The sequence below is a fragment of the Hyperolius riggenbachi genome, chromosome 6 (genome assembly GCF_040937935.1).
Source record: "Hyperolius riggenbachi isolate aHypRig1 chromosome 6, aHypRig1.pri, whole genome shotgun sequence".
Taxonomy (NCBI): Eukaryota; Metazoa; Chordata; class Amphibia; order Anura; family Hyperoliidae; genus Hyperolius; species Hyperolius riggenbachi.
The window spans coordinates 154,904,687-154,931,159 of record NC_090651.1 but is presented as its reverse complement, the minus strand read 5'-3'; the positions used below and the strand labels follow the sequence as shown (position 1 = coordinate 154,931,159).

Here is a 26,473-nt window from a genome sequence, read left to right as displayed (position 1 = left end):
TACTTAAGATGCAGTGAGGTGGGTTCTCACTCAACACAACAGGTAGTTAGATGCAGTGAGGTGGCCAGGTGGGTTCACACTCAACACAACAGGTAATTAGATGCAGTGAGCTGGGTTCACTCAACACAAGGCTAGGTATATGCAGTGATGAGGTGGGTTAAGTAAACACAACAGGTACTGGGTAGTTAGATGCAGTGAGCTGGGTTTACTCAACAGTAAAGGTACTTAAGATGCAGTGAGGTGGGTTCTCACTCAACACAACAGGTAGTTAGATGCAGTGAGGTGGCCAGGTGGGTTCACACTCAACACAACAGGTAGTTAGATGCAGTGAGCTGGGTTCACTCAACAGTAAAGGTACTTAAGATGCAGTGAGGTGGGTTCTCACTCAACACAACAGGTAGTTAGATGCAGTGAGGTGGCCAGGTGGGTTCACACTCAACACAACAGGTAATTAGATGCAGTGAGCTGGGTTCACTCAACACAAGGCTAGGTATATGCAGTGATGAGGTGGGTTAAGTAAACACAACAGGTACTGGGTAGTTAGATGCAGTGAGCTGTGTTCACTCAACAGTAAAGGTACTTAAGATGCAGTGAGGTGGGTTCTCACTCAACACAACAGGTAGTTAGATGCAGTGAGGTGGCCAGGTGGGTTCACACTCAACACAACAGGTAGTTAGATGCAGTGAGCTGGGTTCACTCAACAGTAAAGGTACTTAAGATGCAGTGAGGTGGGTTCTCACTCAACACAACAGGTAGTTAGATGCAGTGAGGTGGCCAGGTGGGTTCACACTCAACACAACAGGTAGTTAGATGCAGTGAGCTGGGTTCACTCAACACCACGCTAGTTATATGCAGTGATGATGTGGGTTAAGTAAACACAACAGGTACTGGGTAGTTAGATGCAGTGAGCTGGGTTCACTGAACAGTATACAGTAAAGGTACTTAAGATGCAGTGAGGTGGGTTCTCACTCAACACAACAGGTAGTTAGACTTAGATGCAGTGAGCTGGGTTCACTCAACACAAGGCTAGGTATATGCAGTGATGAGGTGGGTTAAGTAAACACAACAGGTACTGGGTAGTTAGATGCAGTGAGCTGGGTTCACTCAACAGTAAAGGTACTTAAGATGCAGTGAGGTGGGTTCTCACTCAACACAACAGGTAGTTAGATGCAGTGAGGTGGCCAGGTGGGTTCACACTCAACACAACAGGTAGTTAGATGTAGTGAGCTGGGTTCACTCAACAGTAAAGGTACTTAAGATGCAGTGAGGTGGGTTCTCACTCAACACAACAGGTAGTTAGATGCAGTGAGGTGGCCAGGTGGGTTCACACTCAACACAACAGGTAGTTAGATGCAGTGAGCTGGGTTCACTCAACACCACGCTAGGTATATGCAGTGATGATGTGGGTTAAGTAAACACAACAGGTACTGGGTAGTTAGATGCAGTGAGCTGGGTTCACTGAACAGTATACAGTAAAGGTACTTAAGATGCAGTGAGGTGGGTTCTCACTCAACACAACAGGTAGTTAGACTTAGATGCAGTGAGCTGGGTTCACTCAACACAACGCTAGGTATATGCAGTGATGAGGTGGGTTAAGTAAACACAACAGGTACTGGGTAGTTAGATGCAGTGAGCTGGGTTCACTCAACACAAAGCTAGGTATATGCAGTGATGAGGTGGGTTAAGTAAACACAACAGGTACTGGGGTATATGCAGTACTGGGTAGTACAATGTGCAGCTCCCTGTCACACACACAGGCAGTCAGTCACTGAATGTGCTGGGCTGCTGGCAGTGGCACACACACTATCAATTAGCAAGGCTGTGCATGCAACAAAAGTGTCAGAAAAAAAAATGTACAGGTTGAGCTCTGAAAAGAGCTGTTGCTGGGTGCTTTAAAAGCAATATTAATCAGTCAGGAACAAGCAAAGCAGCCTAGAACCTAACTAATCTGTCCCTAAGAGAAAAAGTCTGCAGCAGCTGTCCCTTTCCTCTCTCTAGCAGGCACACGAGTGACTGTAATGGCCGCCGGAGGCTGCCTTATATAAGGGGGGGTGGGGCTCCAGGGCTTACTGTAGCCTGAATGGCTACAATGTGCCTGCTGACTGTGATGCAGAGGGTCAAAGTTGACCCTCATAGTGCATTATGGGGCGAATCGAACTTCCGGAAAAGTTCGCCTGGCGCAGGCGAACGCGAACCCCCAATGTTCGCCTGGAACCGTTCGCCGGCGAACCGTTCGGTACACCTCTACTCTTCTTCGGTTTATACAGCAGCTTATTAAAAATGGCTGAGAGCGCCTCCACAATGGAGTAATTTCCCACCTACTCTGGTTGGCCACGAGCACGCACATTGCATCAGCGACCTCTATTATCTAGGTCTTCTAGGGGGCGTTCATGCTCTATAAGTTTGTTATTATGTATGAAAGTGGCTTTGGCTATGGTCTTGACAGGATTCCGATTTTTCAGTGGTGGCAATGTGACCATGTCTTCCCCTACTCCAGCAATAGCTGCCTTTAATGTGGCCTTTATATCGTCAGAAAAGGACTTCATATCAGCAAAAGTTGTATTGTAGCAGGCCTCCTGATCGGAGGAGCCAGAGTGCGGCATTGCTGGAGAGGAGGCCTGTGTTTGTGCCATCTTGGAGCCCACTTTGAAAAAAGTTGTATTGTAGCGAGCCTCCTGATCGGTGGAGCCAGAGTGCGGCATTGCTGGAGACGAGTCGAAGCCTGGGTCGGTGCCATCTTGGAGGCCTCTTTGGCTTTCCTTGGGGACTGCGATCCGAAGAGCTCAGGGATGGTTCTTACAAACTGCAAGGCAGAATCCTGGGGGGTATCTGTCATTTGGCCAGGGCGACTTGATCTGCTTATTGCAGGCTGAGGGGGAATTAAGCTGGAGGAGTCTGAAAGGTGAAAGCACGACTACAAAGTATTTTCCAAATTAATATATAATTTTCATCAAACCTCATTGCTTTCAGAATGTGTCTTTTTAACATTAGGGTCTTGCTTAGCTTATTGCAATTTTTGCTTTTTTGATTAAAAAAAGAAAAAAAGAAAAGAACCCCAGAGGTAAGCTGATGCATCAGACTCTTTCAGGAGTAAATGGGCATTAGAGTGATTCTGCTCCAACGATCACTAGAAATTAAGATAGAAGAAAACAAAAATATGGAGCACATCTTGGTTATCAATAAAGCAAGAGTTTAGTAAGTACAACAACATATGGTGGTTACTGGTTATGTGGTTACTGTATCAGTTGATTATTGTTGAACTATATGGATTCAGACAGCATGAGAACATGCCATACATGTAGAGATTCAAAGCAATTAGCAGTTGGGATCACCAGGAAAAAACTGTTACTTCCTGGTAACCCTGATTGCTGATCTGGGGGAATCTCTAAATATATGATACACTGTCTGATGCTGGTTGAAGTCATAAAGTTCTTAATCCCAATCATATGGTGAGCAGAGAAGGTTTAGCACTCATCCGATCCAATTAACTTTTTCTCCTAAGTTTTCTCCTAGGAGATAATTTTTCATCTTCTTATGATGAAAACAACTTTCAACACTCTGCAACTAAAAAAGTACCAAAAACGTCAGTGAAAAAGCACTGCCAAAATTATTTTGAGTATTTTCCTGCTTGCCGGTGGCTTAAACAGCATATTATTGATAAGATGTGAAAATATCACCTAGGAAAAAACTTAGGATATACTTGGGCAGCACTGTAACGATTGGTGTTAGCAAGAACAGACTTCTGATTATCAAGTGATCTGCAGTATCACCTATAATCAGATATATACTGGATTATATGGTGATCTGCAGAATCACCAATAATACTGGTATATAGGTGCTGATGTGTGACAGGTAAGTAATACCATTTTATTGCACTGCGTGTAGTGATTGGTGCAACAGTAAGTACTGACAGTTTTTAGCAGTACCTCACCAGAGGAGCAGGTGGGCACTGCTAGTACAGCACCTCTCACCAGAGACGAGAGCTCTCTGGTGAGAGTAGAATGATCAGACAGAACGGTTCGGCAACAGACAGACAGATTACAGTACAGAATCGACAGGCAAAGGCAGAACGTTATTCAGGCAGAATTTGGCATTAAGGTCAGATGGGCAAAGGTACAGAATCAGGAGACAGAGACAGAGTGTTTAACAAGCTGTGTAGGCAACAGGATCAGATAGGCTAAAGTACAGAATCACTAAGAGTAAGATATGTCAGAGCTAGCCAGAGTCATACACAAATAATCGAAGTAATAGTACAATTTAAGCTATCAAGCAGATCCTAAGCTTAGTGTGAATTCCCAGCTCCTGCCGGTTCTAACACACTAGGGAACTGACTAAGGTCTGAGCGCTAACACGAAGTATTCACTAAAGCAGACAAATTGCAAGTGAAGCTGAGAGGCTTAAGAAGCGGAGGAGACCCTCCAGGCACGCCCATCAGCCTCAGCCAATCAGGAGAGGCGAGCATGCTCCCTGACGTCAGCCGACCAGCTGACGCGCCTCCTCCTGGCATAAAGCTCCTGACGGTGAATGCGCGCACGCGCTAATGTGCCCCTAAGAACAGTAGAGACACACGTCCCCGGCGTACTAGACGCCTGGGACGCGAAGAACCTGGCAGGCAGGGACCTAGTAATGCCCGCGGTGGACCCACCATCCACCGCAGCCGATAAGTGACAACCACCCACACCTGTCCTCGGCGTGCTAGACGCCCGAGGCACAGGGAGACTGGCAGGCAGGGAACCAGCAGCAGCTGCGGTGGTACTGCTATCCACCGCAGCTGACAAATCACTATTCATTACAAGCACGGTGGTGTAGTGGTTACTGCTCTTGCCTTGCAGTGCTGGGTCCCTGGTTTGAATCTCAGCCAGGTCAACATCTGCAAGGAGTTTGTATGTTCTCCCTGTGTCTGTGTGGGTTTTCTCTGGGCACTCCAGTTTCCTCCCACAGAGTCCTCTGAGGAACAGTTAGTGACAAGACAATATACTCTGTATAGCAGTGCGTAATATGTTGGAGCTATATAAATACTAAAATAAATAATACTTAGAATTGCTCAAAATGTTTGTATGTTCTCAATTACTTGTTTCAATACAAGCTCTGAGTCATTCAAAACATTTACATTTTATTATTTTATTGCTATAGTTCAACATAATTATAGGACTTACTACAGAATACTAATTATGAAAATACCAATTATTGTTTGAAAATAATAAACTACTGTCCTTCAGACACTTCTACTAAAGTAAAGTCAAACAGGAAAATGAGACAATGGAATGGAATGTCCTCTTTAAATGCAGATACCCTATCCCCAGTTAAATTGGAACTGTATTATCCTTACAGTTGTGTTGTAGCAGTTACTGTTCAGCTATATGACAATACAGCAAGGACTGTGGAGATGTCTGCTCTTCGAGATCTCAAGCTCACTGGTGACACATTACACAATTTTAAAACCAGTTTAGGATTGGGAGCAAAAATCTGAGGAGCAGCTCTAGGGCTAGAAAAGTAGTTTGAGCTTAAGCTGAAGTGTGACTGCTGAAAAATACATTCATGAACCATGTTTTTGAGGAGTCCTGCTGTTTTGGTCAAAATTCTTCTTTCATTCAAATCATTTTAATCTCTGTTATTAAACTACATTTATCTATTGCTTTGTTTTACTTGTGTAATATATATAGTCCGCTGAGTTAGTTTTGACTTTATTCTTGATTAACATTGATATTTTTCTGTATAAATTATTTTATAGAATCAACATGTTCTCGTGACTTTACTCCACCAACAGCGAAAGTAAAACATTCAAAAAAAGAAAATGCTGACTATGTTAATGGAGAGGAAGTAGAGATTGAATGTAATTTCGGATATAAACTGGTTGGTTCAAGTAAAATTCATTGTGAAAATGGGACATGGCGGTCTTCCTTCTGGTGCATAAGTAAGTATGGAATCCCCAAGACTTACAAGTACCTAGTAATAGCATGATATTGTTCTTTGATAGCCACCAGTTAATTAAAGAAGAACTTAACTGAACATAACATAATACAATGGCTTTTGTTTTTTACAATATTCAGTTATAAATTATTTAGGCAGTGTTTACGCATTGTAAAATAGTTACCTCTTTGATTTACCATATTTTTGGGACTATAAGACACACTTTTTCTCCCCCCAAAATAGGGGAGAAAAGTCAGTGCGTCCTATAGTCCAAATGTAAGGCAGGATTGTATGGCCAGGTATCATGCGCCCCCATCCCCAGCTCTTACATGCTCTGATCCCTGGTGTGACAGGGTCCAGCGGGCATCTAAAAAGTGATTTACCCGACGCTGGTTTTAACAAAGTATGGCCCTTTCAATGAGTAATTCGCCCACGACTCTGCTCCCTCTGCTGGGTGGAGCCAGAAGTCTAGTAGTGCAAAATACAAGGGGACAAGGGAGCGCTCCAATGGTGCGTTAACTCTTTTTTTTTAAAATCACACACATAAAAGTTGCACTTACAGTGTATGTGCAAGTAATGCACATATAAGAGGCCACCAGCGAGTCCCTTCTGCCTCCTGTGCCTGGCCAGGGCTGACAGAGTCCGTGCGTGATGTGCTGCAGGTGAAGAGAGGGACAACCGCTGGCTCCAACTCCTCTCACCAAGCCGTCTGACGTCACTACGCGTTTCAGCGCTTAGCCACGCCTTCATCAGGTGACGCGGTGGCTAGACGGCTGGCTTTAAAAAGATTTACTGATTGTAATTAATCACACCCTGTCGGCAGGTTAAAAAAACGGGCAATTATGCCTGGTACATGTGTTGTTAAAATTTAATTGCGGGAAACACGCTTTAAAAAAATAATGGCTTCAAAAGGTAAATTGCCATGTTAATTGGTTACAATGTATAAACAATAGTAATAAATAATAAAATACAAAGATTATCTATGTGCCCAGAAGTACGGGTCGCAATTCGGCTTCAACCGCTGAAGTTCTAAGGCTGTGCAAGACTCGCTAGGCGGCCTCAGCCAATACATTAAAACCACATCAATTGTCCAGCACATGTAATGCATATTACTTTGTGATATCTGCTCATCAAGGTGCTATGTGCTTAATGATGTTATGGAAGGGTCCGCAACCACATTTATGTTAACTGGCTCTTGATATTAGTGGAGAGCATTTAATTAAGAAAAATTGTATGAAAGGTGGGAATTAATTATAAAATGATTGAGACACATAAAAGTGTATCTGTGCTTCAACATGTGGGGTGGGATGGTGAAAGTTGGGAGGTATTACTCAGATGCTTCCAATGATGCTGGGTACGTGGAAAGCGGGGGCGCGGTAAGCGCACGCGGGGGGGTGTTTTTGGAAATGTGGAGTGACGGAAATGGGGGCCTGAACCTTAGTTGGCCCTAGGTAAAATAATGGTAATTAAAAGGGAAATGTGGAAAGACCTGCTGGAAAAAGGGGTCAGCCTTATAGGCCTGGGGTAAATTATCTATTCTGGGAAACCTATAAAAAGTGAGTGAGACAAGTGTGGAACGGTGGGGGGGGAGGGGAAATCAGTGGAAAGGGGAAAGTTTGGGGGGCTGTAGGGGGGGGGGGGGAGAAACTACTCTATGGGACAACCAGCTTATGGTGTAAATACAGGCTAGGGATGGACCGAGTGGTAAGTAGGGGAATGGGGATGGGAATGTCAACCGTGGGACAAAAGGAAGTGGCATAAAGGGGGGGAGTAGTTAATTGGTTGTGCGTGAGGCTGGTGGCGATTAGTCTTCCTAGACCTGGAATTGTTTGTGGAAGAGAATCTCAAAGTTGGCACCAGGACGCATTTTAAACCCACTTCTGGCAACTTGTACCTTAATGCTGAGAGTTGCCACCACCCCAAGTGAGTAAACAATATACCCAAAGGACAGCTATGCAGGTTAAGAAGGAACTGCACAAATGACACCGATTATTTCAAACAGGCAGACCAGCTCAGGAAGAAGTTCAAAGAAAAAGGGTACAAAAAAGAGAAAACCGACACTGCTATAGTGGAAAACTTTAAACCCATAAAGACTCAAGGAACAGAAAGTAGTTGACAAGATAACATGGACCCCACATTATTTACTAGATATACTGAAGGGTCAAGGAAGATAGAGGGAATAATCCGGAAAAAGTGGCCCATCATATTACAAGATTCCTTCTTGAAAAGCACGTTGCCAGCAAAACCAAAATAATCTTTAAACGGGAAAAATCTCTTAAAAATGAAATCGCCCCAGGTAACATAAGTATAGACAAACCAAGAACTTGGCTAAAAAGTCCAGTAGTAGGCAATTATGGATGTGGCTCCAGTAGATGCGGTTGCTGTTCCTTTATGAGGCATGTTTTGAAACAGATAGATCAAACGGATGGACACAGTATCCCTATAAAAACATTTATAAACTGTGCCACTGTATTTGTGGTTTATATGTTGGAATGCAGTTGTAAGCTAAGGTATGTAGGGAGAACCACTCGAAAACTTAGAAGACGCCTTGGTGAACACAAGTGTAACATTTTAGCAAAATCTGAGAAGCACAGTATCCCAAGACACTTCAATAAATACCATCAGTCTGACCCTGGAAGTCTAGAATCACGGGCATAGAAACTATATCTGCACAAGTGCCACCTGGCCAGAGATATAAGAAACTCTGCGAACGAGAAATGTATTGGATTTCTAGGTTGAATACTTTAGTGGCAGGTGGACTTAATGAAGAATTAGAAGTACAAAGTTTCTTAAGCTGAATATGTCCTAGATAGCCCCTGCCAGATGTCATCATTGCAACCAGTGGCCACTTAATCGCCACCAGCCTCACGCACAACCAATTAACTACTCCCCCCCATTTATGCCACTTCCTTTTGTCCCATGGTTGACATTCCCATTCCCATTCCCCTACCACTCGGTCCACCCCTAGCCTGTTTTTACACGATTAGCTGGTTGTCCCATAGAGTAGTTTCCCCCCCCCCCCTCAGCCCACGATACTTTCCCCTTTCCACCAATTTCCTCTCCCCTCCTCCCCCCTCCCCCCACCGTTCCACAGTTGTCCCACCTTTTATAGGTTTCCCAGAATAGATAATCTACCCCAGGTCTATAAGGCTGACCCCTTTTTCCAGCAGGTCTTTCCACATTTCCCTTTTAATTACAGGTTCAGGCCCCCATTTCAGTCACTCCACGTTTCCAACCCCCCCCCCCCCCGCACGCTTACCGAGCCCCCCCCCCCTCCTCCCACGTGTTTATAGTACCCAGCATCATTGGAAGCATCTGAGTAATACCTCCCAACTTTCACTATCCCACCCCACATCATGTTGAAGCACAGATACACTTTTATGTGCCTAAATCATTTTATAATTAATTCCCACCTTTCATACAATTTTTCCTAATTAAATGCTCTCCACTAATATCAAGATCCAGTTAACATAAATGTGGTTGCGGACCCTTCCATAAAATCATTAAGCACATAGCACCTTGATGAGCAGATAATGATATCACAAAATAATATGAATTACATGTGCTGGACAATTGATGTGGTTTTAATGTATTGGCTGAGGCGGCCTAGCGAGTCTTGCACAGCCTTAGCACTTCAGCGGTTAAAGCCGCATTGCGACTCTTACTTCTGGGCACATAGATAATCTTTGTATTGTATTATTTATTACTGTTGTTTATACATTGTAACCAATTAACATGGCAATTTACTTTTTTAAGCCATTATTTTTTTAAAGCGTGTTTCCCGCAATTAAGTTTTAACAACACATGTACCAGGCATAATTGCCCGGTTTTTTAACCTGCCGACAGGGTGTGATTAATTACAATCAGTAACTCTTTTTAAAGCCAGACGTCTAGCCACCGCGTCACCCGATGAAGGCGTGGCTAAGCGCCGAAACGCGTAGTGATGTCAGACAGCTTGGCGAGAGGAGTTGGAGCCGGCGGTTGTCCCTCTCCTCACCTGCAGCACATCACGCACGGACCCTGTCAGCCCTGGCCAGGCACAGGAGGCAGAAGGGACTCGCTGGTAGCCTCTTATATGTGCATTACTTGCACATACGCTGTAAGTGCAACTTTTATGTGTGTGATTTTAAAATAAAGAGTTAACGCACCATTGGAGCGCTCCCTTGTCCCCTTGTATTTTCCAGTGGGCATCTGGCAGCTCAGTTTTTGAGATCTTTGTGCTAGTTAGTGCGTTCCAGGCTCTGGACCTCCTCTCACTGGGTGACCTTCCGCTGATGCTCCTCTCGTTGTGACCACCTGCTGCGTGATCTCCCACTGCTCCACTCAATGTGACTGCCGCTGCTGTCCCTCCCACTGTGAGTTACTGCCAATGCCTCCACCGCTATGACTGCTGGTACTGCAGAAACCTTCCCATGTGACCTTCCGCTTTGACTTCCGCTGCTGCCCCGTGACCGCCGCCGCTGCACACCCCACCTTTTGACCTTCTGCTGTGATTGCCGATGCTGCCCCCCCCCCCCCCCCCGCTGTGACTGCCGCTGCTACCTCTCATGTGGGTGACCTCCTGCTCTTGCCTCCCATTGGGTGGTTAATGGAGCTGGGAGATACATCTGTACTGCAGCAGCTGAATTGTCAGGGGCTGTGGGGGTCCTGGTCATCACAAGGCTTGGTATCCCTTGACCCGCTCCTGGCTACACTGCAATGCTGAAAAGTGGGGACAGCGAGCTCCATGTTACATAACCCAGACTGCACACCACGGAGATGGATGGAGTGTGTAGTCAGTGTAGCTGAGTGTGTAGCCAGTGTAGCTGAGTGTGTAGTCAATGTAGCTGGGTGTGTAGTCAGTGCAACTGTCAGTGTAGCTGGGTGTGTTGTCGGTGTAGCTGGGTGTGTTGTCAGTGTAGCTGGGTGTGTAGTCAGTGCAACTGTCAGTGTAGCTGGGTTTGTTGTCAGGGTAGCTGGGTGTGTATTCGGTGTAGCTGTCAGAGTAGCTGAGTATGTAATCAGTGTAGCTGGGAGTGTAGTCAGGGTAGTTGGGAGTGTAGTCAGGGTACCTGGGAGTGTAGTCAGGGTAGCTGGATGTGTTGTGAGTGTAGCTGGTAAGGCAGCAGGGGTTAGTGTAGCTGGGCAGGGTAGCATAGATAAAGACAGTTGTGGGGGAAAAGGCCTATAAAACGCCCCTGTACTATAGAAGCACCAGGTTTAGATTTTTTTCCCCCTGATTTTTGCCCTTTAAACCTAGGTGCGTCTTATAGTCCGAAGAGTCTTATAGAGCTCTGACTTGGGCTATGTAGGGTTGCTGGGGGATTCTCTGCTCAATTGTACAGCTGGTGGGGGGTTATGTATATAGGATGTATATAGCACAGCACTGATACCACTTTCTGATGAAGCCTTATGGTGAAACTGGTTAAAGTAGCACTGTATATATGTATATAGTACCTCGTTCTTAACTCTTGCCAGTGAGTCCTCCTCCAACTCTGTGTCTGTTGTGGCATTTAGATTCACATAATGCTTTGATCCAGGGTAGAGTGTTTCTATATGCCGCTGTGATTCATTTATTCGGTGTATTGGCATGAGGGATAGCTACACCCACTCCATGCAATAATTAGGAGTGGTGGGGGATCAGCCAGGGCCTCCTCCTCACAGATATGATCGCCTACAGTGAGCCACATTGTCTACAGACCAATCCGACATATTGAGGCATCCCTACACGGATAATCTCAAGTCTGACCGTTTGTTTTACAATAGAGATATTGTTTCCTCTTTTTTACCCTGTACCTATAGGGGTGGTCCAGTCTGACCACTATTGCATACAGCAAAAAAGAGCTCAAGCACACATCTTTCTCCATACTAGCTGCTGAGCATAGGATAGCAAAGTGGTGCTGGAAGCTCCCTACATACAGTCTCCTTCTTCCTCACACCACAGCTCTTTCTCACCTCCTCCCACCGCTCCTCCCACTGCTCTTGAGCAAATAACAGAGATAACAGCAGCCAGCTATCACATCACTCACCAGGGGGACTTTCAGAGGGGAAGGGAGAGAGTGACAGAAGTACTGTTGAATTGGAAGGGATGGAGGCAACCGAGGCTGACATTGTCCAGGGATGAGTCCATTCACTCACTGCTTCCCTGGATGCCTCTTCCTATTGCACAGCTGTGTCCTCACCTCTTTCTTCTCTCTTCCACTAGGTCTTATTTTCAGGGTAGGGCTTACAGTCCTGGCCAAAAGTGCTGAGACTGTCAAAAATATTAGTTTTCACAAAGTTTGCTGCTAAACTGCTTTTAGATCTTTGTTTCAGTTGTTTATGTGATGTACTGAAATAGAATTATAAGCACTTCATATGTTTCAAAGACTTTTATTGACAATTACATGAAATTTTGCAAAGAGTCAGTATTTGCAATATTGGCCCTTCTTTTTCAGGACCTCTGCAATTCGACTGGGCATGCTCTCAATTAACTTCTCGGCCAAATCCTGACTAATAGCAACCCATTCTTTCATAATCACTTCTTTGAGTTTCTTAGAATTAGTTGTTTTTTGCTTGTCTACCCACTTCTTGTGGAATGACTACAAGTTCTTAATGGGATTAAGATCTGGGGAGTTTCCAGGCCATGGACCTAAAATTTCAACGTTTTGGTCCCGAGCTACTAAGTTATCACTTTTGCCTTATGACACGGTGCTCCATCGTGCTGGAAAATGCATTGTTCTTCACCAAACTGGTGTTGGATAGTTGGAAGAAGTTGCTGTGTGTTGAGGGGTATTTTAGTACCATTCTTTATTCATGGCGGTGTTTTTGGCAGAATTGTGAGTGAGCCCACTCCCTTGGATGAGAAGCAACCCCACACATGAATGGTCTCAGGATGCTTTACTGTTGGCATGACACAGGACTGATGGTAGCACTCACCTTTTCTTCTCCTGACAAGCCTTTTTCCAGATGCCTCAATTAGAAAGGGGCTTCATCAGAGAATATGACTTTGCCCCAGTCCGCAGCAGTCCATTCACCATACTTTCTGCAGAAGATCAATCTGTCCCTGTTTTTTTTGGGAGAGAAGTGTCTTCTTTGCTGCCCTTCTTGACACCAGGCAATCTTCCAAAAGTCTTCACCTCACTGTGCATGCAGATGCGCTCACACCTTCCTGCTGCCATTCCTGAGCAACCTCTGCACTGGTTGCACTCCAATCCTACAGCTGAATCCTCTTTAGGAGACGATCCTGGCGCTTGCTGGACTTTCTTGATGCCCTGAAACCTTCTTAACAACATTTGAACCTTTTTCCTTGAAGTTCTTGATGATCCTATACATTGTTGATTTAGGTGCAATCTTAGTAGCCACAATATCCTTGCCTGTGAAGTCCTTTTTATGCAACGTAATGATGGCTGCATGCGTTTCTTTGCTGGTCACCATGGTTAACAATGGAAGTGTTATGCTTAGGGGTCATACTTTCTGACTATCCAGCACAGCAAGGCTAAGAGCTGGATAATGGAAGAGGCTACACAGGCTGCCCAGAGCAACTGCAGCTCTGGGCTTCTGATAGGACGCAATGACAGCACAGTGCGATGTTGCACTGCTCTTGCGGTAGCAAACATTCAGACAGATACTAAAAAAACTGGAGTGAGATAGCCAATAGCAACCGCAGCAATGGCTATCTCGCAAGGACAAGACTAGGAAGACAGAATCGTCAGGCAATAGCAAAGTCAACAAGGCAGGCAAGAGCAGGAACACAGATAAATAGACAATAGATATGATTTCCTAGTGAATTACAATTTACAGCTATCAATGGAACTACAAACAACTGACTAACTGGAGTACATATATATGGCGAGTTCCACCATATATGATGTAGTTCAAGAAGCTGCTAACTGATTAGTGAAACACAGGATATCAACAGTTCGCGTACGTATATATCAGCGGCACTGATATATCACCGTAGCACGAATACAAGGAAAATAACAAACGCTGACTAGAATATGTATATATTGGCGATGAACTAATATATAACATAAGCAAGGAAGACTGGCTAGGATCTGGAGCAATACAGTGAACAAGGCTAGGTTATACAAAATCTCTATACTCAAAGGAGTAAGTATATATGTCCCCGTGGGAAATATATATTCGTAGCTCCACAGGATAACTGAACTAAGACAAGGAATATATTTTACAATATCAAGGGACCCAGTTACCGCTTAGACAGAGCTGAACCTATGACAGGCAGAGCACGTTTGCAGGAAGCAACCCTTTATACTGAGGTCATCCAATGAGAGCAAAGATGCAAATCTCCACACAGCTGAATGGTAATCATTCAATCCTGAGCTGGCTTGGTTACCATTTGCTAGCTGAAAGAATATCTCTACCAATGCATGCAGTCCTATGCAACAACATGCATGTAGGAAATTCAGGGCTATCTGGCTGCAGTTCAGCTGTAGTAAGCCATTGTTAGAATGATGACAGCATCCTGAGCCGCCCAGAACTGCAGAGCAATTGCAAATGACAATGTGACTCACTGCAAATGCACAACCGAATGCAGACTGTGAAGCCGGAACTGTCCATTTGCGGCTTCACCTGCAATGGACAGAACACGCCACAGGAGGAATCCTAACAGTACCCCCCCCCCCCCTTCCTTTAAAGGTGGCTTCCAGATGCCTATAGAAACTGTCATAATTCTTCTGAACCACCCAAACCAAAAAATCAGATGCGGAAAATCCAGCAAACCGATCTGACTGATAACTCATGAAGGTCGGGACAGCCCAACAAGACCAAATTCCAGAATCAGTCTCACCAAGACTGGACCAATCGGAACCAGAACCTACAGAACCATGCCCATTGTCAGGAACAGGCCCCGCGGCAAGCCTGCAGATATGGTTCCCGACTGCGGGTTTGACCAGATCGAGAGGGGAAGCAGCCTTAGTCGAGCTGACACAAGGCTGTGACCCCTCAGAACACTTCTTACTGCCACCACTAGCTGCCGCTAGACACTTCAGCGATTCTCACTCTGCTGTCGAGTGATCTACACGCATTCCGCGTTTTCGTATTCGGGTCAGCTTTTTACGGGAACGCCACGCACATACACACACACACACACACACACACAGTACAATCGTACAGTAGCAAGACACAATCAGGCACTGAACTTTGTAACGCAAGTTACACTGCAGTCTCTTCTCTCGGCTATGAGCTTTGGCTTAGTACAGCAGAAGTCAAACTTATTAAATAATGATTTAATATTCCAGAAAAAAAGTGGAACAATGCAGAAAATAATATATACACAAGATTTACAAAAACAAAGTAAAAATTAAAAAAATAAAGGTTACAAAGATACACAAGACAATTTGCTTAAAAATAAAACGGGAATAAATGGAAATTGAACTTTTACCAGCGCAAATGTCCAACTGTGGAGGGACATGAATTTTCCAATTCGATCGTGATCATCTCTAGCGATGTGCTACCCTCAGGAGATGATAATTTTTTAGGCATCTGGCCCTGCCATTTATACTGGGAGGTATGCCTGGAGGCTGCAACTTCATTGGGAAGGGGAGGAACTAGTTTCCTAGACATTTCCCATCTCTCCCTATATTATATTTACACATATCAAAGACTTCCGACTTCCCTACTCCAAGTTACAGGTGACAAACACATTGGTGACAATATTTCCTAGCAGATCAAAGGTAAGGATCTGACTGGCTATTGACTAATTAGCCATATCCTTGCCAGAGGCTAGCAAATCCATTTAGCATTCCCTGCTCCTATTCAGACCAAAGGGTAGCCGATCACCTGTATAGGCTTTAAAGCAACTGTCTGATTAAGTGTTTCCTAATTAGAAGCAGACAATGATAGCTCCCGTGCTGGATACTGAATGCAGATTCAATTTACATTTACATAAGGAACTCCATGAGCCAGATTGGCTTACATACACATCTGACAGAATACACAGCAGATGAAAAATAGGGCTTCCACAAGATACAACATGGCTGCTATGTTCTGCATATTACCGTACATATCATCATCACCACATATATCATCACACCTCCCCTCTTTAAAATGGGGCTGGGAGGTGACTCACACTGCCGGCCTGGCCTGGTGGGGTAACTCCTTCGCATTCTCAGAGGATTCCCCACCTGGCAGTTAGCTCCAAGCTACACGGCTGGAAAACTAGGCCAGGTTGCTGCAATGTGTTATTGCCCCCGGCAACCTGATGTAACCAACCAGGGGGATGATGGTCCATGACGACCGTGGATTTGCGACCATAGAGACAGTGCTGCAGCTGGGGAATGGTTCCGACAGTGGCAGGAGCTATCTCTCTGCTCCTTTGCGGAACGATTATCTGCCGGTCTGCCTCCTCCACTTCGGACAGCTCTGAGGGAATAACTTCCCAGAACCCTCTCAGCCTGCCCCTCCCAGCTAGTGACCTGCTGGCCAGACCCAAGAGCTCTTCCAGGCTGCTGTCAAATCGAACAGCCCCAGGGAGCTCAGTGCTGCCTGTCACACATTCCAGGAAGGCTGCAGACGGAGAGGCTCCTGGGCCCTCAGGGCCAGGTTCCGAAGTGGATGTTGCTGACCCAGCAACATTTTTGTGACGAACCATGTGTGAGCGGCTACTCGCCACAGTCAGGCACGGAATCTGACGTTTCCAGATAAAGAAACGCCAGATGCAAGAGTAGTCAAGGGATGGCCGGGTCACAGCAAATAATCAGATAACAGACAGTACAATTGGATGAGGCGAGAGATTAGTCAGAAAACGGGCCAGGATCGGCAACAGGAAATCAGATAAGTGAAGTACCAAGGATCAGACAAAAGATTAGTGATTCAGGCAGAGTCGGCAACAGATCAGAAGGCGGAAGTAATGCAAGGGTTAAACAGGAGGATAGTCAGGAGGCAAGGCAAGAGTCATACACAGTAATCAGAATACAACATCAATGGAAAGCAATAGCTAGCTGTGTGCAAAATCCCTGGGGTCCTGCCAGTTCAAAAGCACTCGGATCTAACTGGGTCTTCGGCTTAACAAGGACTGTCAGCTACAACAGACACCAGAGCACTGACAGCGGCTCAAGGAATATATAGGCAGCTCTTGGTCTGTAGCCCTGCCCCCTGAACAGGTGATCAATCAGGGAGTTACTAGGGCGGAGATTGCTGGTCAGCTGACACGCTTCCTAAGTCTATAAGACTTCTCACTTGCTGATCGCGTGTGTTTGAAAGTGCCAGCATTACTAGCCTCCTCAAGAGAGACCTGCGTGCAGAGGAAATGGAGTCACTCCTGGAAGTCACGGAAGTGCCTGCCCTGCAATGGTGACTGCGAGCAGGAGAGGAAGAATCTGCTATTCCTGACAATTTGCCACTTCGGTGGACAGTCCTTCTGCTGTAGACCCGCTAGCGCTGCTGGTTACTACTGCAGTGGAGGGAGTGTCCGCATCACACCTATCATTGCTCATACATTTGATCTCAAAAACATCTGAAGGGGGAAGATCTGGCCTGGTGCCACCTGCCCCTTCAGTGGCCTGGTGCCACCTGCCCCTTCCACATGACACACAGCATTAGGTAGTACAACACATATGACATCAGCATTATCAGCCCTACACACATGGTCATTTAGAACATCACATACAACATCAACATTATCTGCAGCATTGCACACATTGCTACTCAACACTTCACAGGTATCATCAACAGTTCCTGCATCGATTACGTCGATAGTCCGTGCGTCATAAATAACATCATCAGTTTCTGCATTCTCTGTATCAACATGTCCCACACGAGGCCTGGGCACTGGAGATTCACTAGGGCTGGCTCCTAGTATACAGTCCTCATCCCTGGGAGGCTCACCAGCACCCCCCACTTGCACAGAGTAATCAAACAGTACCTTGCAAGAGTCCTGAACTTCTGCTGGGGAGGTGGGCTCCACGGGGGTTGAAGTAGGTTCATACTGGGCCACTAACCGTCCCAGGTCAGTACCCAACAAAACGTTCATGGGGATGGCATCAGTTACCCCCACTTTTCTCATTCCACTGCCGGCACCCCAGTCCAGGTGAACCCATGCAGTGGGTATTGCTGGGCTGACACCCCCAACTCCTTTGACAGCCACAGTCCTGCTAGGAATGTACTCCTCTGGATTCACAAGCTGGGGGTGCACTAGAGTCACCTTTGCTCCAGTGTCCCTCAGGCCGATGGTAACTGTATCCCCAACCATGACAGGTTGCAGATTCTCGGCATAGCCAGTGTCATTTCTGGTAGCACAGAAAGCAGTTTGGACTTCACTGGGGTTTGAGGCCTCACTTGATTTTGGGGCCTCCCTCTTCCTCTCTGGGCAAGTCATGCTGATATGACCCACCCTGTCACATACAAAGCATTTCCAGGTGTCAGTGGTTGGTGTCAGAATCCGCTCTGCTGGCCTTGATTCCCTGGACAGTTTTGTTTCCTATGCAGCTTGCATAGTTCAATCCAGGGAAAAGAGGCCTTTCTGTCAGTTTGCAAGGCTGACTGATTTGCATCTACTTATCTTGCATTCTGCTTGTCTGCTTCCTTTGAAGGTTTCCAGTATAAATGTAATTTCCTCCCAGAATTTCTTGCTCGACATAGTTCCTGATTAGGGAAACTAACCTTAGAGCCTCAGCATCTTTTTTGCTATATTCTAGTGTAGTTAATTCTTGGGGAGTGCTCCTTGCACTCATATTAGTGCAGTCAGGTTTGTGTTTAATTTGTACTGCCTATTCTGTCTTGTCTTGTCTGTGCGATTGCACTATCGCCAGAGGTGGCTGATAGTGAATAGTTCTGTCCTGTTCCTAGATCGCATTTGCCCTAGCGTTAGTGGCGGTGGATCTCCCTTGTCTAAATCTTGGAGTATAACCTTAGCTGCAGTTGCTACTGGTTACTCCTTCTGTCTGTCTTGTCTGGAACGAACGCTTGCTGTTGTCTGGTGTGAGGCAACCGATTAGCAAGTGTTCCCCTCTTGTCTGTACCTTGGAGTATAACCTTAGCTGTGGTTGCTACTGGTTACTCCTTCTGTCTGTCTTGTCTGGAACGAACGCTTGCTGTTGTCTGGTGTGAGGCAACCGATTAGCAAGCGTTCGCGTTATCTGTTTGTTTTCATTCTCCGTGTTCGTTTGTTAGTCAGGGTTGGTACGTTTTGCCAATGTTGCGCTTAACGTGCGGTGGCCGTGCAGATAATGCGCTTTGTCCCTGTTGCGCATATCGTGCGGGGACCGCGTTTAGCTAGTTCATTTGTTATTTTCCTTGGCGTTCAGATTGTGGTTATTTGCTGTGTCTCCCTTACTCAGTTCACGCTCTGTCTTCACTCAGTCTTGTGTTGCTTATAGCAATCGCCTCTCTTGCGATTAGCTTTCTTACTCTGGTCTGTTCTGATGTGATATGTCTACCTGATCTGATTGGTAGACATTTACATAGTCTGTCTCTGTTCTTGCTTTCTTCTGAGTTGCTACTTTGTTGCCCAGTCTTGCTTATCGTACAATTTCAATCTAGCATCTGTGGCTGTACAGAGGGCTTATCTCTCTGTACTCCACAGCTCCATCTGCTGGTTGGAATTCTCCTCTACAAGTCTATACTGGGTACTTTGCTTCTGTGACTGTGGCAATTTCCTTCTGCTTCAGCGCACGTGGTGTGCGCTGACTGGAAATCGCCCGCAGATCATTACAGTTGGTTTCTTGAATCCAGGAGACAGCGGTGCTTGCCTCCTCTGGGTGATGGGTGAAGCAGGTTTAGCGATCTGTTCTCCCCTCCAGCTGGGTGTTGTAGTCCTCCGGGATTCGGATGCTCAATGGGCTGTGTAGGAATCAGCGACTTTCGCAGCCTCATCCACAGTCTTTGGCTCTTGGTCCAGTACAAAGAACCGGACCTCAGCAGGACAAGTGGGTAGGAACTGGTCCTTGATCATCAGTTCCTGCAGGGCATCAAAGGTTTTGACTGACAGTCCTTTTAACCACCTGCTGGAAGGCAGTGCGCAGGTTGCAAGCATGATCCAGGTAACTGTCATTAGGACCTCACTGCACTGTCCTGAAACGTTTGTGATACACCTCTGGCGTGAGTTGGTATCGCGTAATGATGGCTTTCTTAATTGCCTCAAAGTCTGCTTCTTCCTCCTGGGGGAGCCCCACAAACGCCTCCAGGGCCTTGCCTCTCAGCCCTGGTGTGAGATACCTTGCCCACTGCTCACGGGGCACCCCATACTGATGACAAGTCCTTTCAAACCCCTGTAAGAAAGTGTCTATGTCAGAGTCTTCGTCCATAGCATGGAACTTATCCAGGGGGATTCTGTGGACTCGCTCACCTTCCCGTTCTGCGGGTACAGCAGACCTATTCTGCTGCTGCTGCTGAAGTCTAGCCAGCGCTCCAGCTGGTGTCGCCGTTCAGCTCTTTCCCTCTCAGCCTGGTGTCGCTGTGCAGCTTGTTCCCTCTCGGCCTGGCGTCAATGTTCAGCACGGTCCTTCTCTGCCTGTCGATGCAGTAGGATCAGCTTTAGGCGCAGTTCTGGATCAGCCGAACCAAGTAGCTGTAGGTCAGCTTCCAGAGATGTCATCTCCATGTTCGGTGGATCATCCAGGACATCGTCTCCACTTGCATCCTTTGGCGGGAGCGATTCCTCCTCTGACGTGTTGTGAGCGGCATCTGCTGGCTCTGGAGCACGGGCTTGCTCTGCCTCATCATACTCCTCGAGAGCACAAACTAACTGCTCCTTAGTGCTCACACAGGTTGAGTAAGTCGCTTTGATTCTGTTTCTTATAGCTGGTTTTCTGCACCATCGTATTGCCAAACAAAAAGGAAAAAAGGGGGGAGGGGAAGTAAAATGCCAAGTGTGTACCTTTGTGAAAAAAAGGTATATACAGGTCCTTCTCAACAAATTAGCATATTGTGATAAAGTTCATTATTTTCTGTAATGTACTGATAAACATTAAACTTTCATATATTTTAGATTCATTACACACAACTGAAGTAGTTCAAGCCTTTTATTGTTTTAATATTGATGATTTTGGCATACAGCTCATGAAAACCCAAAATTCCTATCTCAAAAAATTAGCATATCATGAAAAGGTTCTCTAAACGAGCTATTAACCTAATCATCTGAATCAACTAATTAACTCTAAACACCTGCAAAAGATTCCTGAGGCTTTTAAAAACTCCCAGCCTGGTTCATTACTCAAAACCGCAATCATGGGTAAGACTGCCGACCTGACTGCTGTTCAGAAGGCCATCATTGACACCCTCAAGCAAGAGGGTAAGACACAGAAAGAAATTTCTGAACGAATAGGCTGTTCCCAGAGTGCTGTATCAAGGCACCTCAGTGGGAAGTCTGTGGGAAGGAAAAAGTGTGGCAGAAAACGCTGCACAACGAGAAGAGGTGACCGGACCCTGAGGAAGATTGTGGAGAAGGACCGATTCCAGACCTTGGGGGACCTGCGGAAGCAGTGGACTGAGTCTGGAGTAGAAAAATCCAGAGCCACCGTGTACAGGTGTGTGCAGGAAATGGGCTACAGGTGCCGCATTCCCCAGGTCAAGCCACTTTTGAACCAGAAACAGCGGCAGAAGCGCCTGACCTGGGCTACAGAGAAGCAGCATTGGACTGTTGCTCAGTGGTCCAAAGTACTTTTTTTGGATGAAAGCAACTTTTGCATGTCATTCGGAAATCAAGGTGCCAGAGTCTGGAGGAAGACTGGGGAGAGGGAAATGCCAAAATGCCTGAAGTCCAGTGTCAAGTACCCAAAGTCAGTGATGGTCTGGGGTGCCATGTCAGCTGCTGGTGTTGGTCCACTGTGTTTTTTTTTTTTTCAATAGTTTTTATTGAGTTGTTAAGTCAAACAATACAAAACAATACATTACAGTACAGCAGTACCAACACAGTCTTATAGATCTATAAGTGAGTTACATGTTGGGTAATCACATACAACAAAGCATGTCAGTCTTCTGACATGCTTTACCATCAAACTTTGAAAGCGGATAAGAAGGTAGCTCAGTAATGGAGAATACAGTACCAAGAATAATATTACGAAACATAACCAAAGACAGTTTAAACTCTGTTAACTAATATCACTACTGCTAGAAAATAGGAGCAACCGTTATGAATAAGTAGAAAAGCTGCACCAGGACGTGTCCTTTACCCGACACGAGCGGCAGCGTTTTAGATTGGTCTATCTAGTCAGGGGAGGAGTGTGTCTTATCTTTGCCTGTGTCTTATCTTTCTGGGGCAATCCTTCCTCAGTGATTGGAGAGCTATCTTGAGGTCAGGTGAGGTGAAATCTCTTCCCACGGGATCTGCAGGTGATCAGTTGGTCTCCCAGGGGAGGAACGTTTGATGAATAAGACTTCCATATTTAAGTTATGGTCCACCAGGTTATGGAGTTGGGCTAATGATGGGACTTGGTTGTTACCCCAATTGGAGAGTATTAGCTGACGGGCCGCACAAATAATGTGGATGATTTTTGTTCTATGTGCAGCCGGGAAAGTTTCCACTTTAATTAGCAACGATCATAATAAAGGGTTTGGGGGGTTTACCTGGGATGTAATTAGAGATATTATTTTGAAGATTTGGGACCAGAATGTTGTGATGCAGGGGCAATCCCATAGTATGTGGACTAAGGAACCTTGTTGGTTACATGATCTCCAGCATAGGGGAGAGTACTGGGATGAGAATTTGGACAATGTTGTTAGGGTCAGATACCAATTAAACAATATTTTTTTTGTGGTTTCTAGATGTGTGATGCATTTAGAGTTATGTTTTAGATCCGATAAGGCTTTCCTAAGACAGTCTTGTGTTATTGGGTCTTGTGGGCCTAAGTCCCACCTCTTTAATGGTTGTTTGAGTGGGTTTCCTGTGGAGGATATTAAGAATTTATAGTAAAAGGAAATCTGGCCCTTAGGCTTTATGGGCTGGTTGTGTGGAGAGATTAATTCCCATATTTTCTTGAGAAGAGGCTTGAAATTAATTGGGGATGATTTGTGCAGATGTGCTATTTGTAGGTATGTATATACCTCTCTGTCGTCAAGCTTGTATTTCCACTTTAGAAAGGAGAAGGTGCTTAGTGAGGAATGAGAGAGCAGGTCATTAAATAACAGAATGCCTGCTTTTGTCCATTGTTGTAGATTGATGTGGGGGATTGTGGATTTCTGTGCTGATAACGGGACGTTAGTTGGAATCACTTCTACTTCCTGAGTTTGTATTTTGGTTAAGGTTTTCCAAGCTTGGGTTGTTGCTAGTATTGTGGGGTGGGAGATTCTGGGGAGAGGTTGGGATGACCAGATGAGGTTTTGGTGGTCGAAGAGTGGGATATTGGATTGTTCTCTTTCTAGAGTCATCCATGTTTTAGTGGGAGAGTCTGGATTCCAGAATTTAGACATGTCTAGTATGGCTGCTGTGTAATAATGAAAAGGATCTGGAAGGCCAAATCCCCATAGGTGGGGGGGGGAGATATTAAGGTTTGGTAGGAGGTTCTATGTTTTTTTGTTTTCCAGAGAAAATTCAGGACTATTTTTCGAAGATTTTGGAAGAATTTAACATGGATGGGTATGGGGAGGATCATAAAATAGTAAAGAATTTGGGGGAAGACCGACATTTTGTATGCTGCGATTTTGCCTGATAGAGAGAATTCAAAGAGTGCTAGATGTTTCAAATCAGACTTGATTGTTTCTAGGAGTGGGGGGGGGGGAAGTTACAGGAGTATAGCTCACTGGTTTTTGGAGGGATATTAATTCCTAAGTAAGGGATTGAGTGTTTGGACCATGGAAAGGGAGATAATTTAAAAATTTTGGTTTTCAATTGGGGGGAGGAGGGGGGGTTTATTCCCATCAGTAGTGATTTGTTCTCGTTGACTTTGTAAAGGGAGGCCTCTGAGAAGTCTTTAAGCGTTTTGCTTATTTGAGAGATTGAAGTTAGTGGGTCTGTAACTGTGAGGAGGACGTCGTCGGAAAAAAGGTTTATTTTTTGTTCCGACTTGGAGAAGGTTATGCCTCGTATATTGGGATTGGACCTTATGTGTTCTGCTAATGATTCCATTACCAATACGAAAGTTAAGGGAGATAAGGGGCATCCCTGTCTTGAACCGTTGCTTATTGTAAACTGTTTAGAGATATGAGACATTTTAGACATTTACTTGTGCTGATGGAGATTGGTATAATGCTAGAATTGCTTTCAGGAATGAACCTTCGAATCCGAATTTAATTAGGATACTTTCCAAAAATCCCCAGTGGACCCGATCTAAGGCCTTCTCCGCATCTAAAGACAGAAGGGTAGAAGGCCCTCGATCAGGCCCCATGGCATGGAGAATGTTGATGACTTTGCGGGTGCCGTCTGCCGCTTGCCTACCCTTTGTAAACCCTACTTGATCTAAATGTAGGAGGTCTGGTAAGATATCTAATAGGCGATTTGCTAGGATCTTAGAGTATATCTTTAGATCACAATTCAACAGAGATATCGGGCGGTAGTTTGAGGGAGCTGAGGCGTCTTTTCCTGGTTTTGGGATCACTGTGATTATAGCTTTAGTGAATTCTTGGGGAATCTGGCCTTGTGAGATAAAATCGTTAAATAGGGAGGTTAATTTTGGAGCAAGGAGAATAGGGAAGGTTTTATAATATTCATTGGAAAACCCATCTGGGCCTAGAGCTTTTTGCGATTTTATTTTGTTGATAGTGTTTAAGACTTCCGAGACAGAGATTGGGGTGTTAAGGTTGTTTTTTTGTTGAACAGATATGGAAGGGAGGTTAATCTGACTAAGGTAACTATCTATAATTGATGAGTTCGGTTAAGGGGTAGAGGGATCATCTTTTAGGTTGTATAATGTGCTATAGAAGTCGCTGAATGCGTTGGCTATGTCTTGAGGATTAGTTAATGTTCTTTTATTGGTAGGGTGGACCAATTTAAGAATTTTTGCTTTTGCTTGTCTGTTTTTAATTATTTTTGCTAGTAATGGGCTGGCTTTATTATGCAGATGGTAGTAATTGAATTTCATTCTGGTTAAGTGGAATTCATATTCCTCTGATAGTATTAGTCTGAGTTGGTGGCGTAATGAGAAAAGCTCTTTGACTAGTAAAGGAGTTGGGTTCTTTTTATTTTCTGTCTCAGCGGTTTTCATTTTTTTTAAAGGAGATGTGTTGTTTTTTCTGATTTGGCTCTTTTTGCTGCGGAGCCTAATTTTATCAAAAGGCTTCTAATGTAAGATTTGTGCGCCTGCCAAACTGTGCTCCCTCTAACTTCCCCCGTGTCATTGAACTTATAAAATTCTTCAATCTGTTCTGCAATTAGTTTTACGTTGTTGGTAGGAAGAAGAATGGAAGTATTCAATCTCCAGAGTGAGGGTTTTTTGTATCAGGGGTTAGGGCAATTGTTAAGGTAATAGGGCCATGGCCAACCAGGTTATGGTATGGATTTCAGATTTTTGGGCCACTTGAAGGGTATATCGATCTGTTAGGAAGAAGTCAATTCTTGTATAGGTCTTATGAACGTGGGAAAAGTGTAACGATCAGTGTAGCAACACAGATGTCTGATTATGTGTGATCTGCAGAATCACCAATAATACAGACGTTATACCTGATTATGTGGTGATCTGCAGTATCACCAATAATACAAGTATAGCTGGCAGAATACAAAGTATGTAGTGCTTGGTGCAACAGTAATAGAAAGGTATAGCTAGACCTCACCAGAGGAGCTGGTGGGTAGTATAAGAACACAGTAACTGATAGTTTGGCTTAACTTTACCAGAGGAGCTGGTGGGTATTATTAGAACACAGTAACTGATAGTTTGGCTTAACCTCACCAGAGGAGCTGGTGGGTGCTATCAGAAGAGCACCTCACCAGTGACAAGGGCTCACTGGTGAGTAGAGAGGTCCGACAGGCTAGGATCAGTAACGAGCAAGCAGGTACAGTACAGAATCGGCAGGCAAAAGAGTAGTAAGATATCAGGCAGGGTTCAGTAACAGAGTCAGATGGGCAGATGTGCAGGAACGATAAGCAAGAGCAGAGTAAGAGGGTAGCAAGAGTCATACACAGAATATCAATAAACAGTATTACAATGGTCTGAGTGCTAGCACATAAGTATTCGCAACAGCAGACAAGTTGCGAGTGAACAGTGAAGACTTATGAAGCTGAGGAGACCCCACAGCCGCGCCCACAACAATCAACCAATCCGGAGCGCCGTGAGTCTCCTCTTACGTCAGCCGACCAGCTGGTCAGCTGACGCGCCTCCTCCCCGCATAAAGGTCCTGTCTCCGCGCGCGCCCGCACGATACGGCAACCCTATGTGCAAAAGACAAACCCGTCCTCGGCGTACTAGACGCCAGAGGCACGGGCGAAGTCCCTGAACAGGAAGGCAAGGAGGCTGTGGAAACACCCTGCGTGTCCGCAGCCACCATTACTGCGGATGTTTCAGTACCTCCCCCCCCCCCGAGCCGTAGACTCCAGACACGATCCACCTGGTCTGTCAGGATGCAACTTATGAAACTCTTCCCTAAGTTCCTCTGCATGCATGCGACAAGCCGGTACCCAAGATCTTTCCTCTGGGCCATGCCCTCTCCAGTGTTCCAGATACTGTAGGGAATTACGCACTACCCGAGAATCCAATATCTGCTCTATCTCATACTCGGG

The 26,473-nt window shown here is 45.4% G+C and overlaps 1 protein-coding gene across 1 annotated transcript in view; it reads left to right on the top strand.

Annotated features, from left to right (window-relative positions):
• The window catches only part of LOC137521186 (coagulation factor XIII B chain-like), a 555,357-nt gene that overhangs the window by 34,904 nt on the left and 493,980 nt on the right, over positions 1-26,473 (top strand). The window contains exon 2 of the mRNA XM_068240116.1: positions 5,732-5,914. The gene's annotated coding sequence lies outside the window, so the exon portion shown is untranslated. The remainder of the gene's footprint in view (positions 1-5,731; positions 5,915-26,473) is intronic.